The sequence below is a fragment of the Ictidomys tridecemlineatus genome, chromosome 2, assembly GCF_052094955.1.
Source record: "Ictidomys tridecemlineatus isolate mIctTri1 chromosome 2, mIctTri1.hap1, whole genome shotgun sequence".
Taxonomy (NCBI): Eukaryota; Metazoa; Chordata; class Mammalia; order Rodentia; family Sciuridae; genus Ictidomys; species Ictidomys tridecemlineatus.
Genome location: NC_135478.1, coordinates 68,130,046 through 68,148,187, shown reverse-complemented (window position 1 = coordinate 68,148,187; position 18,142 = coordinate 68,130,046). Strand labels below are relative to the sequence as shown.

The 18,142-nt window shown below is 37.1% G+C and overlaps 1 pseudogene; it reads left to right on the top strand.

The window, feature by feature from the left end:
* Positions 1 to 16,779: 16,779 nt before the first annotated feature.
* Positions 16,780 to 17,729, top strand: LOC144369820 (olfactory receptor 2AE1-like; annotated as a pseudogene).
* The last annotated feature ends 413 nt before the right edge of the window (positions 17,730 to 18,142 follow it).

The following is an 18,142-nucleotide window of genomic DNA, read 5'->3' as shown; positions in this document are numbered from 1 at the left end:
TGATAAATCAAGATTTTAAAGTCATTCCACTTTATTTCCTTGTTGATTTATTATTTACACTGGTTTTATTTTAGTGTTGCTTTAAGTGTCACAGTATATACTGATAAACCAAGCCTGATTCCTCCTTAAAATTGGGAGCCATCTCTCCACAAACATGAAAAGCTAATTTCAGATTTACTATAAATTACTGCGAATTATAAATTTTCTTGGAATGCCTGCCCATGTCTTGAACTCACCCATGGTTGTCTTTCCCTAACCAGATAACAACCCTCTCTGTGGCTCTAATGACCGTTATAAATTCTGATGTCGGGGCCAACAATATTATAAACTAGCCTTTGTGTCATGCTCGTCAAGAGTTTTGTTATCTGTAAGTTCTCACCCCCCGCCTTTGTGTAATTTTCTGGGCTATAAATCTGCGCTTCTAGAAAGTTTCGAGGCTGTCTTTTGTTCCTGTGGTTTTTGTTGGGAGAGGCAGCCCAGCTGGTTGAAATAATAAGTTTGCTTTAATTTGATTTTAATTAAAGTCGATAGTCTTTTTTTTTGCATCCTGGTCTAACAATACCTTTATCAGTCTACCATCAAGTGATATTATACAACTTCACAACTAAGAAATATGTAATATTATGTTGCTATTCCCCCTGCCCCCATCTCAATCTTCATGCTATTGTCTGGATAAAGGAATCCTCAGGATACCATAAACAGATTTCAACACTAACCATCTATTCTGGGGAATAAAAGACATTTTTTTACTTCAGAGTAACGTTATTGGTAATTGGAGAGCAAAGAAAGCTTGAAGATTACTGTGGAACTATTTTAGAGATTAAAAAATATCTACTTCCTCATGTGGAAATCTGGGATAATCATTGGAATTCAGCTGGCCATCAGTCTCTTGCAAGTCTCCCTGTCATCCCTCCAGAGGGAGATACAACTATTTACCGGGTGGGATTTGCCTAGCTCATGAGGTATTTTACTGTAGCGCTGTGGACAGAGTACACCTGACACTTCTTTCTTCTCCTTTTGTCTCACACCTCTGGCTGTATTATTTTTCTTGGTCCCCTAACATTTTTAGCTAGGCCATTAATGACTCATGGAAAATAAAGCTATTCTTCTTTTGAATGAAAATTCCCTCCTTGAACTCTGGCTTAGAGACACACATTTTTTGGTTCCCTTTCCCCCCTTCATTTCTGTCCTGGGTAGTCCATCAGTACTATCCATTCAGATTCCAATTTCATGTTCCTTTCAGCTCCTGCATAAGATGCACACAAACAAATATGGTAGCCTCCATTAGTCACTTTTCTAGTGGCCACCCAAACACTTCTTTTTCCTCTCGATCCTCCTAATTGAACTATTTAATATTCACTCTCAATGTGCTTCAGAAGATGCAGTCTCATTTAAGGAATTAGGGCCAGTGGAGCTAGGACAGGAAATTTTCCAAGGTGCATCTAAGTCATATTCAAATATTTAAAATATTTTATATTAATTATATTTAAATATGAATATTTTGAATATTAAAAAGAGCTTTTAAAAACATTTTTACCATTTCTTTTTTTTTATTTAAAGAGAGAGTGAGAGAGGAGAGAGAGAGAGAGAGAGAGAATTTTTTTTAATATTTATTTTTTAGTTCTCGGCAGACACAACATCTTTGTTGGTATGTGGTGCTGAGGATCGAACCTGGGCCGCACGCATGCCAGACGAGCGTGCTACCGCCTGAGCCACATCCCCAGCCCCATTTTTACCATTTCTGATGTTAGCAGCTATATTGGAACTGAAAACACAGGGACAGTGGACTTGGTTAAAGATTTCCCTAAGCTTCGTTTTGGCAGTTCTAAGAAATGATTACACTTTCCTATCAGGACTTCTTCCAGTACCCACATTGCTAATTTCTTATCATTGGGAAACTCATCAATACTTTTTCCTATTCTTCCTGTGGGCTGTTGCAAGATTGATTGATTCTTCTACAAATCATTATTCTGATATCAAATGGAGCCAATAAACAAATTTTATTTTTTTATCCCTTGGCTTCCTTTTAAATCACTGGTGGCAACAGTTCCAAACTTTTCCTCTACAATTAGGAAGAAATTAAATTTTCACTTGAGAGGGAAAAAAAATACCACATTCATATCCTCACCTCATATTATTCAGTCCTTTTCCTCTTTTTTTGTGGGTCTTGATGTTGACCCTATCTGCTCATTAGGTATGGATGGGATTCAAATAACAAAACAAAGAAATAATAATATAATAATAACAAAACAACAAACTGAAACACTGAACCTCTTTGATGCTTTTGACATACAAACATTATTGAGAAGAAACTTTCATGATAGATTTTCAATTTTACTTAGGGACTTCTGCAAGGTTTTTCTGTTAATGTGTGATATGACTCATTAGGAGTGTTGGCAGCAATTTAGCATCATTCACCACAGAAGCCATTGTTCTTGGCACAGTTATTGGGACTTCCTAGAAGGTGGTTTGGCCATCCTTACTTAACCTCCACTTTCTGAGCCCCACGTAGACCTTCTAGGATCTCAACTCCTCAGATCCACAGTGAGAGCCAGACTGCACCACCCTTGCCCCCTCAGGTCATGGGTATCCTCCTCCACCAGAAGGTGCTCTCTGCCAGGTACCAAAGAGGGCAGAGGGGCATCTTGACGTGAGGAAGACAGACAGGCCCATCTCTTACACCAGTCTCTAGATGGGTGGGTTGGAACTAAACTCCAAGAACTCTGGAAACCTGGTGGTTTCTAGAAGGAGAGACCAGAAGTGCCAACGGAAGGATCCGATGTGCAGTCTGGGACGCTGGGAGCGCCCACGTGTCTCTTCTGGAGGGTGAGGCTCTTCCCTTGCATTGTTAATCTTCAGCCCAAGGTTAAAGCTGTGTTAGCTAGGTTTTTATTTTTTTATTTTTAAAATTCACATATTCCCCTTATTTATTTGTGCTTTCAAATCCAGTTACTGGGCTGGGGTTGTAGCTCAGGGAGAGAGGGTGAGGCTCTGGGTTGGATTCTCAGCACCACATTAAAAAATAAAAAAGTCACAAAGTCTAGCCCATGCCTAAGGGGCTGGGGAAGCAGCTAGGAGAATGCAATTGGGGACAGGAGCCAGAGCCAAGCAAGGCCTGGTGGCAAAAGTGTGTGGGGGAGGGAGATGTGTGTCCACTTAAATTATTTGTAATGTTTCTGAGTGGAAGACTTCCTTTCTCTTCCATTTGTTTAATTATTTATACCAAATTGAGCTCATGGAGATTTATTTTATCATTTGGGTTGCATCACATTACTTATCTTTTGGTCAAATTATCTCAGCTTTGTTCATTAGGAATCCTTCATATTATCTCCCTTGTCCTTCCAATTGTATTTCTATTGTGTTAGGTCCATTTGGTGTATTGTGTTAAAGTATTCTGTTTCCATATGGATTTTCTGTCTACATGATTAATCTGTTATGAATTAATGACTCCTACTGTTAATGTGTTGCTGATGATATCTTTCTTTAGATCTGTCAGTGTTTGCCTTAAATTAGGTAGAGTGATTTTGGTTGCATAGCTTTTTTTTTCCTTTGGGTACTGAGGATTGAACTCAGGGACACTTGACCACTGAGCCACATCCCCATCCACATTTTGTATATTATTTAGAGACAGGGACTCACTGACGAGTGGGTCCTTTCCATTGCTGAGGCTGGCTTTAAACTGGAGATCCTCCATTGCTGAGGCTGGCTTTAAACTGGAGATCCGCCTGTCTCAGCCTTCCAAATGGCTGGGATTACAGGCATGTCCCACTGCAACCAATTTGCATACCTATTTTTAATCATTACATTTTCCTATTGAATTGACCCTTTAATCATTATTTAATGACTTTTTTGTCTCTAATACCAGTTTTGACTTGTCTATTTGCCTTATACAAGTATAACTTCACCATGTTTTCTTTCAGTTACTGTTTGCATAGAATATCTTTTTCTTCCTTTACTTTCAGCCTTTATACAAGATGAATATGTCATATGATCTCTACTATACAGTGTATAGATCTGTGGAAGTCTGCCTGCCCATAATCTGAGAATCCCCTAAGCTTTGAGTAAGGGGGTGCTGGTCTAGTATCACACACCTTACTCTATGCAATGAAGTGGCCCCCACCTTCACTCTGCAAAGAAGTTTTCTCTAGCCCTGGACTTGGGCATTACCCAGTGGGATTAGACAACTCCCTTTGAAACTGTATCTCCTGCTTAATTTGGTGAAGAACATTCTATTGAAACTCCTGTGTGTCTCCCCTATAAACATAAAGGGATTCTGAGTGCATGCTCTCTTTTCTAGTGCTTTTTCCAGCGTGAAAGCTGACATTTAAGGTCACAGAGCAGTCCACCTTCCATGTGAAAATTTCTTTTGTGTCCTGTGCTTTCTCACCATTTTCTTAGTTTAATGTTGCAGCCAGCTCTTGTGAACCCAGTTAATATCGTCAGTGCAGGTGGCTGGTGAGATATAGCCTATAGTTTTCTATTATACTTTGTATACTTAAGAATTTGTAAGACAGTAGAACTTATATTGGTTTTTTTTTTTACATGCAGAAATTATAATGATAAATAAAGAGAATAAGAGTAAAGTTTGGAGGTGATGGATATGTTTATAGTGTAGTTTAGAGTGATTTCATGAGTATATTTATCTCTGAACTCATCAACTTTTATATATTAAATATGTCCAATGTTTTGTATGTTACTCCTTCCTCAGTAAAGTGGTTTTATTTGTTTTTTATTATCTTCAATATTTTTAGTTGTAGATGGTCACAATATCTTTATTTCGTTTATTTATTTTTATGTAGTGCTAGGGATCAAATACCAGTAAAGTGGGGTTTTTTTGTTTGTTTGTTTGTTTTGTTTTGTTTTGTTTTTGTTTTTGTTTTAAGATAATTCCACCACATGACCAGCACTGGCTTCATGAAAGAAAGTTCAATTCATGAGTAAATGCTAGGGAGATCTAAATTAAAGAGATAAGACTCTAATTACCTTTAATACCAGCCCTGGGTTGGCTTTTCCTAGCTTCTGCCTCCACCCATGTAATGCGATATTGAGGTTCACTAAAGAGGAGAGAGAGAGAGAGAGAGAGAGAGAGAGAGAGAGAGAGAGAGAGAGAGAGAGAGAGAACAGGCCAGAGAGTGAACTTTTATTACAGAACAAAAAATTCAAGGGAAATTCCCATCCAATGAACATTAAGGCGGCGGGGGGGGGGGGGGGGGGCAGCATCCCAAGGTCAGGGACGATAATTGGGTTTTCGGGCAGTGGCAAGGCATACCTCTGCAAAGACCGGGAGAAGGGTGGGGAAAAGCTCTAACACAGCTGTGTCTAAGCGCCTCTCACCTAGCCAGGGAGGTAATTTAAATCACATGTGAGAATGGCCTCCAAGAGATAATCCATGTTATTTATTTATTTTTTATGAACCTTGATTTTATTTATATGCAGTGCCAAGAATTGATCCCAGTTCCTCACACATGCTAGGCAAGTGCTCTACCACTGAGCTACAATTCCAGTCCAGCAAAGTGGTCTTAATGTACAAAACAAAACATTTTTGTTTTTTTTTTCCTTCTGATTTCTTTTTTGACCTATGGATAATTTAGAAGTCTCTCAATATTTGGAGTTTCAGGAGATATTTCTATTATTGATTTTTAATTTTGTACTGGCCTGAGAATATACTTTGAAGACTTAAAGTTTAAATTTATTGCTCCTTTTATTATGGCTTAGAATATAGCTTATGTTGATAAACTTTTCCACATACATATAAAAATATTTTCTGTTTTTTTTAGAGTGGAGTGTTTGGTAAGTTTACCTAGGTCAAGCTGGATAATAGAATGGTTTTTTCAGATTTTTTTTTCTGTCCCTCCTGTCTCTACTCTTTCAGGGCTCCAATTACTTCAACACACCTCTCTCACTACTAGATAGGTCATCCAGACATAATCTAAGTAAAGATTCCTCAGACCTAAAAAATACTATTAACCAAATGGACCTAATAGACATCTGTAGAATATTTCATCCATCAATTACTGAATTTAATTTCCTCTCAGCAGTGCATGGAACATTTTCTAAAATATGTGACATTTTAGGTCATGAAGCAAATCTTAGCAAATAGAAAAAAATATAGATAATACCTTGCATCCTAATGGAACATAATGGAGTGAAATTAGAAATCAATGACCTGATAAAAAATAGAAACCACTCTAACACCTGGAGACTAAATAATACATTTTTGAACGATAAATGGACAGCAGAAGAAATTGGAGGAGATATAAAATATTCGTATAAACAAATGAGAATAGGTACACAACATATCAAAATATCTGAGCCAGTATAAAGGCAGATGTAAGAAAAAAATTTAGCCCTGAGTTAATACATTAAAAAATTAGATAACACATAAATAACTAACATTATGCCTCAAGGTCCTAGAAAAAAGAAAAACAAACCAACACCAAAGTCAGTAGAAAACAGGAATTAAAATCAGAGCCCCAAACCAATGAGATTGAGAATAAAAAATACAAAGGATCAATAAAACAAAGAGTTAGTTTTTGAAAAGATAAGCAAGAACGATAACCCCCCTAGTCAAGTTAACCAAAATGAAGAGAGAAAAGACTCAAATAAATACAATTAGCGATGAAAAAGAAAATATCACTAGATACCACTGAAAGCCAGAGGATCATCTGAAATTATTTTGAAAATTTATACTCCAATAAGCTAGAACTTCTTGAAGAAATCGAAAAATTTCTAGAGACATATGACCAAATCAAATGAACTATGAGGATCTAGAAAACATAAACAGATTAATATCAAGTAATGAAATTGAAATAGCTATCAAAAGCCTTTCAACAAAGAGAAGTCCAGGATCAGATGGAGTAATAGCTGAGTTCTATCAAACCTTTAGAAAAAAATTAGTACCATACCTCCTCAAATTATTCCATGAAATTGAAAAGAAGGGATTCACTAACAAATTCATTCTATGAGACCAGCATCACCCTGACTAGACAAACACACATCAAGGAAAGAAAATGTCAGGCTGATATCCTTGATGAACACAGATGCAGATGCAAAAAAATCTTAAAAAAATATTGAGAATCTGAGTGTGATGATGCAGGCCTGTAATCCCAGCAGCTCCGGAGACAGGAGAATAGTGACTTCAAAGCCAGCTTCAGTAACAATGAGGTGCTTAGAAGCTCAGTGAGACCCTGTCTCTAAATAAAATATAAAATAGGGCTGGACATGTGGCTCAGTGGCCAAGTGTCCCTGAGTTCAAGGCCCAGTCCCTCCTGCCCCCCAAAATATTTTGGAAAACTGGATACAAAAACATATTACAAAGATAGTACACTACAATCAAGGGAGTTTCATTCCAGGGCTGAGAGGTTGGTTCAATATATGCAAATCAATAGATGTAATTTACCACATAATAGACTTAAGGATAAGAATCACATGATTATCTCAATAAATGCAGAATAGTCATTTGACAAAGTACAACACATATCAATGTTTAAAACATTAGAGAAATTCGGGATAGAAGGAACTTACCTCAACATTGTAAAGGCTATACATGACAAATCCAAAGGCAATATCAAACTGAATGGAGTAAAACAGTATGCATTTCTTCTAAAAACAGGAATAAGACAAAGATGTCCACTATCACCATTCCTATTCAATACAGTTGTTAAAACTCTAGCCAGAGCAATCAGGCAAGAAAAGGAAATTAAAGAAATACAAAAAGGAAAATTAGCTCAAATGATCTTGGCTAGCTATTGACATGATCATATATTTAGAGGACCCCAAAAACTCCAACACAAGACTTCTAGAGCTGATAAAATTTTAGTAAAGTATCAGCATCCAAAGTTAACATATACAAATCAATCACTTTCCTATACTTCAATATAAATCAATCACTTTCGTATACTTCAATAAGGAACCACTGTAAAAGAAACAATAACTTGAAAAAAGTGGGACTAAATATCATGAAGGATGTCAGGGACCTTTGCAATGAAAACTATAGAATGCTAAAGAAAGAGACTGAAGAAGACCTTAGAAGATGGGAAGATGTCCCATGGATAGGCAGAATTAATATTATTAAGATGACAATATCACCAAAACCATAATATTCAATCCAATTTCCATCAAAATACCAATGTCATTCTTAACAGTCTAGAAAAGGCAATTCTAAAATTCATTTGGGGAAATAAGAGACCCAAAATAGCCAAAGCAATCCTGAGCCAAAAAGAAAAAAAAGATGCTGAAGGCATCACAGTACCAGACCTCAAAATATGCTACAGAGCTATAATAACAAAACAACATGACTCTAGCACCAAAACAGACTGAAGAACAATGAAATAGAATAGAAGATAGAGAGGCAAATCTACATTAATACAATTATCTGATACTAGATGAAGGTACCAAAAACATTAATTGGAGAAAAGATAGCCTTTTTAACAAATGGTTTTGGAGTTACTGGAAATTTATATGTAGAAAAATGAAAGTGAATTTCTATCTCTTACCATGAAAAGGTCAACTCAAAGTGGATCAAAGACCTAGGAATTAGACTGGAAACTCTGCAACTCCTAGAAAATGTAGGCCCAACAGTTCAACATGTTAGCACAGGAACTGACTTCCTTAACAAGATTCCTTAAGCAAAAGACATAAAACCAAAAAATCAATAAATGGAATGGCATAAAAATGAAGAAATTTTTGTATAGCAAAGAAAACAAGTGAGTGAATAGAAACCTTGCTTAAGATTTTTGCCACCTGTTATTCAGACAGAGCATCAATATCCATAATATATAAAGAACTCAAAAATCTTGACACCCAAACCTCCTCAAATAGCTCAATTAAAAATGAGCAAAATAACTAAAGACTCTTCTCAAAAGAAGAAATACAATTGGACAACAAACATGTAAAAAATGTTCAATATCTCTAGCAGTAAGGGAAATGCAAACCAAGACTGCATTGAGATTTCATCTCACCCTAGTCAGAATAGCAATTATCAAGAGTACAAATAATAATAAGTGTTGACAAGGATGTGGGGAAAAGGTACTTTTGTACATTGTTGGGTAGGACTGAAAATTAATGCAACTACTCTGGAAGGTCATATGGAGATTTCTCAAAAAACTAGGAATGGGCTCAGCAAAAGAAACAATCAATGAGGTGAACAGAGAGCCTACATTTTGGGATCAAATTTTTGCCACATGCATGTCGGATAGAGTTCTAGTCTTCAGGATATATAAAGAACTCAAATACTCAACACCTAAAAACCAAACAACCCAATCAATAAATGGACTAAGGAGCTAAACAGACACTTCTCAGAAGAAGATACATAACTGATCTACAAATATATGAAAAATGTTCAACATCTCTAGTAATTAGAGAAGTGCAAATCAAACTATTCTAAGATTTCATCTTATGCCAATCAGAATGGAAGTTATCAAGAATACAAACAACAATAAGTACTGGTGAGGATGTGGGGGGAAAGGCACACTCATACATTGTTGGTAGGACTGCAAATTGGTGCAACCAATCTGGAAAGCAGTATATAAATTCCTTAGAAAACTTGGAATGGAACTACCATTTGTGTAGAGGGAAGTGAGGACTGGGGTGTGGCTGTGGGGATGAGAAGGATGGTAGAATGAGACAGACATTATTACCTTATATACATGTATATACTGAAGTGACTACCATGTACAGTCAGAGGAGTGAGAAGTTGTGCTCCATTTGTGTATGATATGTCAAAATTCATTCTACTGTCCCACTCCTTGGTCTATACCCAAAGGACTTAAAATAAGCATACTATAGTAACACAGCCACATCAATGTTTATAGCAACTCAATTCACCATAGCTAAACTGTGGAACCAACCTAGATGCCCTTCAATAGATGAATGGATAAAGAAACTGTGTTATATATACACAATAGTATATTACTCAGCATTAAAAGAGAATAAAATTATGACATTTGCAAGTAAAATCATGGAGTTGGAGAATATAATGCTAAGTGAAGTAAGTCAATCCCCAAAAACCAAAGGCCATATTCTCTCTGATAAGTGGATAATGATCCTTAATGAGGGGAAATGGGGAAAATGGAGAAACTTTGGGCAAAGGGGAGGGAGGGAGGGGAGAGCTCAAGGGGCCAGGAAAGATGGTGGAAGTAGGTAGACATCATTACACTAGATACCTGTATGACGTCACATATGGTGTGATGCTATATTGTGTACAACCAGAGAAATGAAAAGTTGTGCTTGCTGTAATTGTGTACAATGAATTAAAATACATTTTGCTGTCATATATACCAAAGGAGAATAAATAAATAAACAAATAACCCCCCCAAAAAATTGAAAAATAAAGCAAAAAAACAAAAACAAACAAGCAAAAAAAGAATGTAGGAATGGAACCATCATATGACTCCCACTCTTTGGTATATATCTGAAGGAGCTAAAGTCAGCATGCTACATGGATACAGCCACATCAGTGTTTGGTAGAAACACAATTCATAACAATCAAGCTATGGAACCAACGAAGGTGTCCTTCAACAGATGAATAGACAAAGAATATGTGATATATATATATATATATATATATTCATCTGTAGCCAATGGAGTATTAGTCATAAAGGAGAATGAAATTATAGTATTTGCTGGTAAATGGATGGAACTGGAGACCACCATGCTAAGTGAGTTAAACCAGACTCATAAAGCCAAAGATTGAATGTTTTCTCTGATTTGTGAAAGCTACCCCAAAATAAAAGGGAAAAAAAGATAAAAAAAGATAAAGGGAAAATGATTTCATAAAAATAGAAGAAAGATAGGTAGAATAGATAAAGGGGGCTGAGGGGAGGGAGAAGGAACACGATAAGGGTAGAACAGCAGAGTGAATCTTACCTAACTTTCACATATATGAATATATGTGAAATACATATATGAATATACCACATATGTGAATATACCACAGTGAATCTCATCATAATGTATATCCACAAGACACTAACTATTAAAAAAAAACATAAAATTCAATAGCAGAAAGATCTGTAGAGTAGAGGATAGAGAAGATGGGGAGGGAGGAGGGAAGGGAAAGGAGGAAATACTGGGGACTGAATTAGGACAAATTATATTTCATGCTTTTTTAAGTATGTGAAAATGAATTCTAATGTTATACATAACTAAAAGAACAAAAAAATTCAAAAAAAATTGTTTCATGTCACTTGCATGGGCATTGATTAACACAAATCCTTAACACAAGCTGACATATTTGTATCTGTAAATCTTAAGGAGGAAAGGACCCCTCATGCTTGTTAATCACTATGTAATCAATCCAGTGCATGGAACACAGCAAGTACTCATACAATATTTGTCAAAAAAATGAATGAGTCATATAAATGCCATAGCTGCCTTAACTTAAACTAATTATATTCTTGCATAAAGGAAGGTACCAGATAAAAGTAATAGTAATAGATAAAAGCAATTGAAGACAATGGTAATACATTTCATCTACTTAAACAACAAGCCACAATATGGAGTCATGGTAAGCTCAGTGAAGCAAGACATTTTGATATCTGAGTTGAGAAAAGAGAAACAATATCTCAAATATGCTTATGATGAGTGTTGGGCTGTGGCTTAGTGGTAGAGTGCTTGCCTAGCATGTGTGGGGCATTGGGTTCAAACCTTAGCACCACATAAAAATGAAATAGATTATGTGTGTCATCTAAAACTAAGGGAAAAACTCCAAAATATCCTTATGACAAGAGGATGGCAGGGAGTGAATGAAACATGGGAGTAAATGCAATGTAGAAAAATGCACTTTTCTTTTTATTTGTTTATGTAAATGACATGTTATTTAATGTACTTTATAAGAATTGGAATACTAATAAGACTGACGGTGGAAATTACCTGCTAATATATTACATGGGAAAAGACAGAAGAAGATACTCAGCCTGTCTTCTGAAAAGGGTAGCATGGAAAGAGACTACAGAGATCTGGATTCTGTAATGAATACATTATTATAAAATATCCTGGCATGTTTTTTTTATGATCCTCTGCTATAACTGATTTTTAAAAAATTTGTTCTAATTAGTTATTCATAAAAGTAGAATGCATTTTGACATATTGTACACAAATGCAGCACAACTTCTCATCCCACTGACAGTACATGGTGCAGAGTCACTTCAGTATATACGTGTATATAAGGTAATAATGTCTGTCTCATTATACCATCCTTCTCATCTTCACAGCCCCACCTCACCTCTCACTGCACTCTACACAAACACCAAATTTTCTTCATTCTTCCAGACCCACCTGTCCCAGTATGGATCAGCATCCACATATCAGAGAAAATATTAAGCTTTGTTTTTATTTTCAGAGGGGGGGGGATTCGCTTATTTCACTTAGCATGATATTTTCTAGTTACAACTATTTACCTGAAAATCCATAATTTCATTCTTATTTAAGGCTGAGTAATATTTCATTGTGTTTATATACCACATTTTCCTGACATGTTATATTTATGTAGTAATATTTATTCCTGGAGAATCACCAAGTGTTAGTGTGGGAATTAACTTTCTTCATTTATTAAATTCTTTTCTGTGTAAAGATATTCATGAAAACCATTAAAAGGGCATACTGGGTAAGGGAGACTTGATCTTTCTCAAAAATTGTCTTAAGAGGGTAGCATGGAAAGGGGCTACAGAGATCTGGGTTCTGCAATGAATAAAACAAGTCAGGAAGTGTAGGAATAGTTACTCTGCATTGTTAATTGGCCCCTAGAGAGAGTATCCCCATGCTATCTTCTGAGCCAGAGTCCCAGAATTATCAAGGTCCCCCAACCCTGCAAACAAACTTTAAGTACAGCACTATGGGATTATCACCTCAGTGCACACAGCACAGAGTAATTGGTATGTTGGGTAATGGTGCCCAGACGAGATCCAGGGTGTGTTCTGGTGGGAATTCTTGATGCCACCAGGGATTCAGATCTCTATTCACATCTGCTGATATCATAGGTCCTGAGGACCAGGGGGTATTTCATCTTTCATGGAGTATGCTCCTCTTTTCTCATGAAAGACTCATGCCAGGCCAAGTATGACCTCTTCTAACCCTTGTGATTACTGTTGAGGAAACATAGTTCAGAAGGAGCTTAGTAACTGCATAACATATACATGTTACTAAGTAGGGATTGAAGATAAAGCTAGAAAGAGGGTACCTTAGTGATTCCAAACCACAGAGACTGCAAAGTGGATCCTTGTTGGACTCTGGGAGCATTGAAGATTAAGCTGGTATTATGTTTAGCATCTTACTCAGGTAACATGAATGGCCATTCCTATTTCCCGGCTCTCAACCTGGTAATGAAAAGTAGTTCAAATATATGTTCAGGGACAGAGGAAACATATATACCATACCAAGTTCCAACTAGGAGGGGCCAAATGCATTAAGTTACTTAATCTGTACTTCTGTGGGCTCATGGGGCTCAAAATATGAGCACAGATATTGAGAGGGTCACAGAACCCCATATCCTAATGTTTCTGTGATGCTCCATCACTAGAGTAATTAGTTCAAATCATGATGACTGTGCTGGACCAATGTCCTCTCTGGTATACTACTAGGAGATGGCAATTTCCAGGGTTGGAGGAGGAGTCTGAGGAATACTTCAGCAAGTGCTTGTGTGGAAGACCAATAGCCAAAGTGTGTCTGGGAGGACTGTTCTTCCTTCTCCATTTCACTTCTGTGCTTATTCTGTCTACAAATTTCTGCACAGGAAATTCCAGGTAAGATAGTGCTGTTGCTTGAGGTTTTATTAGAAACTAGAGCATTGTGAGATTATCCTTTAAATCGAGGAAGACATTTGGTTAGCCCATGAGAATTCTTCCTGAGAAGGCACAAAAACAAAACAAAACAAAACATTGAACCAAAAAATGTAATTTAAGGGCCACAAGTAAGATTGAAAAATTATTAGGCGGGTTACCTAAGGGAGGAAGAGGAATAGAGTCAGATGGTGGAAAACTTGTACTATGGAGGTTTACAGATATAGTTAGAAACTAATGAGGAAAAAGAGATATGTATGGATAATTAGGTAGAAAGGATGTTTGTAGACCATCTTGACTTGGTTGGAGTAATCAGGGGGAGCAGTGTTGAAATTATTCTCTTAGTCTACAGAAGCTGAGTGTGAAATATGACATGACTGCCAAAAAAATCCTAGAGTGACCCTAGGGCACAGGAAAAATGAATGTGAGCTCTTTATTTCCTGGAAAAAAATGATATTTGATCAGAAAGCATTCAGTCCTGTGTTTTTTGTTTTTATTTTTTAAGTTTTTTTAATACTCACATATTTTTAATTATTTGTGTTCACTCTTATGAATGTCATGATCCTCACAAGTCTTCCTAGAGCATAGGTATTGTTGCTTTGTTTTGTGTCAACACAGCATCCATTCACATTTTCAAAAATTATAATCAATAGTCAAATAAAGACAACATAAAATATCCTTTTACCTAGTCTGATATGACTATTCTATCATCTTCTTTTTCCAAGAAGAGTATGTAAAATATACAATCCTTTCCTCATTTAGGGGAAAAAATCCTTTTTTGTATTTTGTGTGAAATTTATTCTATCCCTACTGATTCATTCTCCTCCTTTTATATCTAGTTATTGAAATACTCAAATATGATATGAGGTTTTATTAATTCCTCTTATGTTTGATAAGAGGATGAAAATGAAATAAACACTTGACTTCTATAATATTAATGGATAATATTCTTATCAGCATTAGGAAGAAATGCACAAACTATGGTAGTTTGTGTTCCTGAGAGTTTTCCACATGGTCATTATTGGTGTTTATAACTATCCTATTTCACTTCCCAGTCCATATTTCCTTGGTTCATAGGTAGTCATTGTTTCTGGACTGGTAGGGTGACCCAAAACTTTCTTTCTGAAGGATGTGAGCTATTATCAGCATGATCTGACTTGGGCTTTACTTTTCTATTGCTCTACATTACAGGACCTGGGAGTTTGAAGAGGAACTTTAGAAAATGTCCCGATTTCATACTTGCTTTTCCTCCTCTGTATTGTGTAGTTGTAACAACTCAGTTTCCCCTTCCTAGTCAGAATCAATCACTCCGTGCCATAGGGTGAACTTCTTCACCTGCTGATTCAGTTATTATGAGGATCCTAAAGTGGCAGCAGGGACATCCCAACTCTCAGAAAATGGAATCACAAAATAAAAAACAAACAAACAAAAAAAAAACCCACAAGTGTCCATTTTATGTTAAAAGTAGTCCAATACTATCAGGGTGCTATCAACTCAGGTTGTTTTTTGCTGTTGGCAGTGGGTATTTAGCAGTTGCTTCAGGCAGATTTACCTTGGTGAGTAGAAGTCCATTGTGCTAAATCCAGGGATAATCTTTACCCCTGCTACCATGCCTGGTTTGTTCATGGTTCTGTTTGGCAGATTCTAGAACTGAGTGAGGAAATGGCTGATAGCTAAAGAATGGGTAAATACTTTTTTGGATAAGATGATCTATTCTGTGGGTAGGAGTAATGAGGATTTATTTCTTGTTTCCACATGAATATTCTGAATATATCTTAACCAGATAATTTTGAAGTACTAGGAGACAAAAGGGTCACATGTTTCAGAAGAATGACTGTCTCCCATAGGCAAATTAAAGAACTGTGGATTTTTGCCTGAAGAAAGGGTTAACATTTGCTTTCATGCTGGATGTACTGTATTTTTTAGGCAGGTAACTGTTGTATTTGGAGATTAACCTGACTGAAAAAGATATGTGTGTTTCAAATTGACAGAAGATGGACTGTTGTGAATTTGTGATGTGTGAGGTTGGCTAGGATGAACTACATTTCACCAAATTCTCTCTAATCCATCTTTTCTGTTTAAGGTGGATCTTAGAGGAGTTTCCTGGGAGATTAGAGGCTAGAAAGGAAGCAGCCATCCTGTAGTACTAATATGTTGTTGCTGGTCAGCTGGCTCACACCTCACTGACATGGAGCAGTGGCTGGGCCTTCAGTTGCTCTACCTTCCCCAGGATTCTCTTTTAGGTTCTTTGAATTCTGGGCTAGGGGTGTGCATTCAGCCTCATTAGAAATCTGACCTAGGGCTGGGGATGTGGCTCAAGTGGTAGCGTGCTCGCTTGGTATGCGTGCGGCCCGGGTTCGATCCTCAGCACCACATACCAACAAAGATGTTGTGTCCACCGAGAACTAAACAATAAATATTAAAAAAAAAAGAAATCTGACCTAAATTTCCCAGGTGCCTATATAAACATACCATATGGATCTAATCTGGATGTATATCCAAAAGTAACTAATGAAGAAATATAAATCAATAGCAGAATGATCAGTAGAGTAGAGGAAAGGGAAAAGAGAAAGGGAGAAGGAGAGAGAAAGGGGAAGTACTAGGGACTGAATTAAAGCAAATTATATTTTATGCGTTAGAATTATGTTAAAACAAACTCAAATATTTTGCATAACTAAAAACAGTCAATAAAAAAAGAATCCCAGCCACTGATTCCATAGGCAAGCACACCTGACATTTTTTTGTCTTCCTTTGTGGAGTTACAGCTCAAGCTTTCAGATTTAGTCGGCCTCTTGTCCGCCCTGCTTTATGCTATCTTCACCTTATAATGCCTGTTTTAAATATATATATATATTTCAATAATTTCAGGTGCTGGATAATTACATGTAGGAAAAAAATCTCTCCACAAATGTTTTCTTGGATCAAAGTGCTTATCATCATGTATGAAGGATCCCATATTTTGGGCATCAAAATTTGTCTCTACTCCCTGTTTCCCCAGGGGCTGAGAAGGGAGCATGTGGCTGAGGAATCAGACATCTCTGCCAGACTTCATCCTTGAAGGGCTCTTTGATGACTCCCCAACCCACCTTTTTCTTTTCTGCCTGACCATGGTGATCTTCCTTGTTGCACTGAGTGGCAACACCCTCACCATCCTCCTCATCTGTGTGGATCGTGGACTTAACACCCCCATGTACTTCCTGCTCAGCCAGCTCTCCCTCATGGACCTGATGCACGTCTGCACAACCATCCCCAAGATAACTACCAACTACTTGTCTGGCAGCAAGTCCATCTTCTTCCTGGGATGTGCCACCCAGCACTTTCTCTATTTGTCTCTGGGTAGTGCTGAGTGTCTTCTGCTAGCTCCCATGTCCTGTGACAGGTATGTTGCCATCTGTCATCCTATGCATTACACTGTGCTCATGAGCAGGAAGGTGGCACTGATGATGGCCCTCACCTCATGGTTGGGGGCATCTCTGAACTCCCTAATTCACACAGTCATCTTGATGCACTTTCTTTTCTGTGGAACTCGGAAAATACACCAATTCTACTGTGAGTATCCAGCTGTTGTAAAGTTGGTGTGTGTTGATGTCACTGTTAATGAGACCACAGCATATATCAGCACCATAGTGCTTCTCCTCCTCCCCATCATCCTGGTTTCTACATACTATGGCTTTATCCTGCACAGTGTCATTGAGATGCATTCAGCTGGGAGTAAGAGAAATGCCTTTGCCACTTGCAGCTCCCACCTCACTGTGGTCTCTCTCTCTGGTTTGGTGCCTGCATCTTCTCATACATGAGAACCAGGTCCCAGCGCACTCCACGCAAGACAAAGTTGGTTCTGTGTTCTATAGCATCATTACTCCCACTCTGAATCCTCTGATTTATACTCTCTGGAATAAGGATGTAGCTAAGACTCCGAGGAGAGTGTTGAGGAGAGATTTTATCTCCCAATGAGTATACCTGTGTTTGTCTCAAATGTAGATGTTATTCTGAGTAAATCTCTAAGAGTTTTCAAGAGTCCAAATACCTTATGTTCTCTGAATACTCCAATAAAAAAGTGGTTTATGACTAACTTCACTTTTTTAACTTAGTCACAGGAAATCAAGCAGCATTGCGTATGTGTCTGCAATCATTCAGAGTATTAGAGAAATATCTTTACAAACCCCATTAAAAAAGACATATAATGGTCAGAGACAATGTAAAAATATTAAGATAAATATGTAAGGACATTTTCTATTATTATTTATTGCCAAGACTTATGTAAATTATGCCACCAGAGGTATTTATGGAGTGTAAAATTAGAATGTGTTGCTTAATATCAGAATCATGGGAAGTAAAGGCTGTTTTGAACAAAAGGGTAGATGATA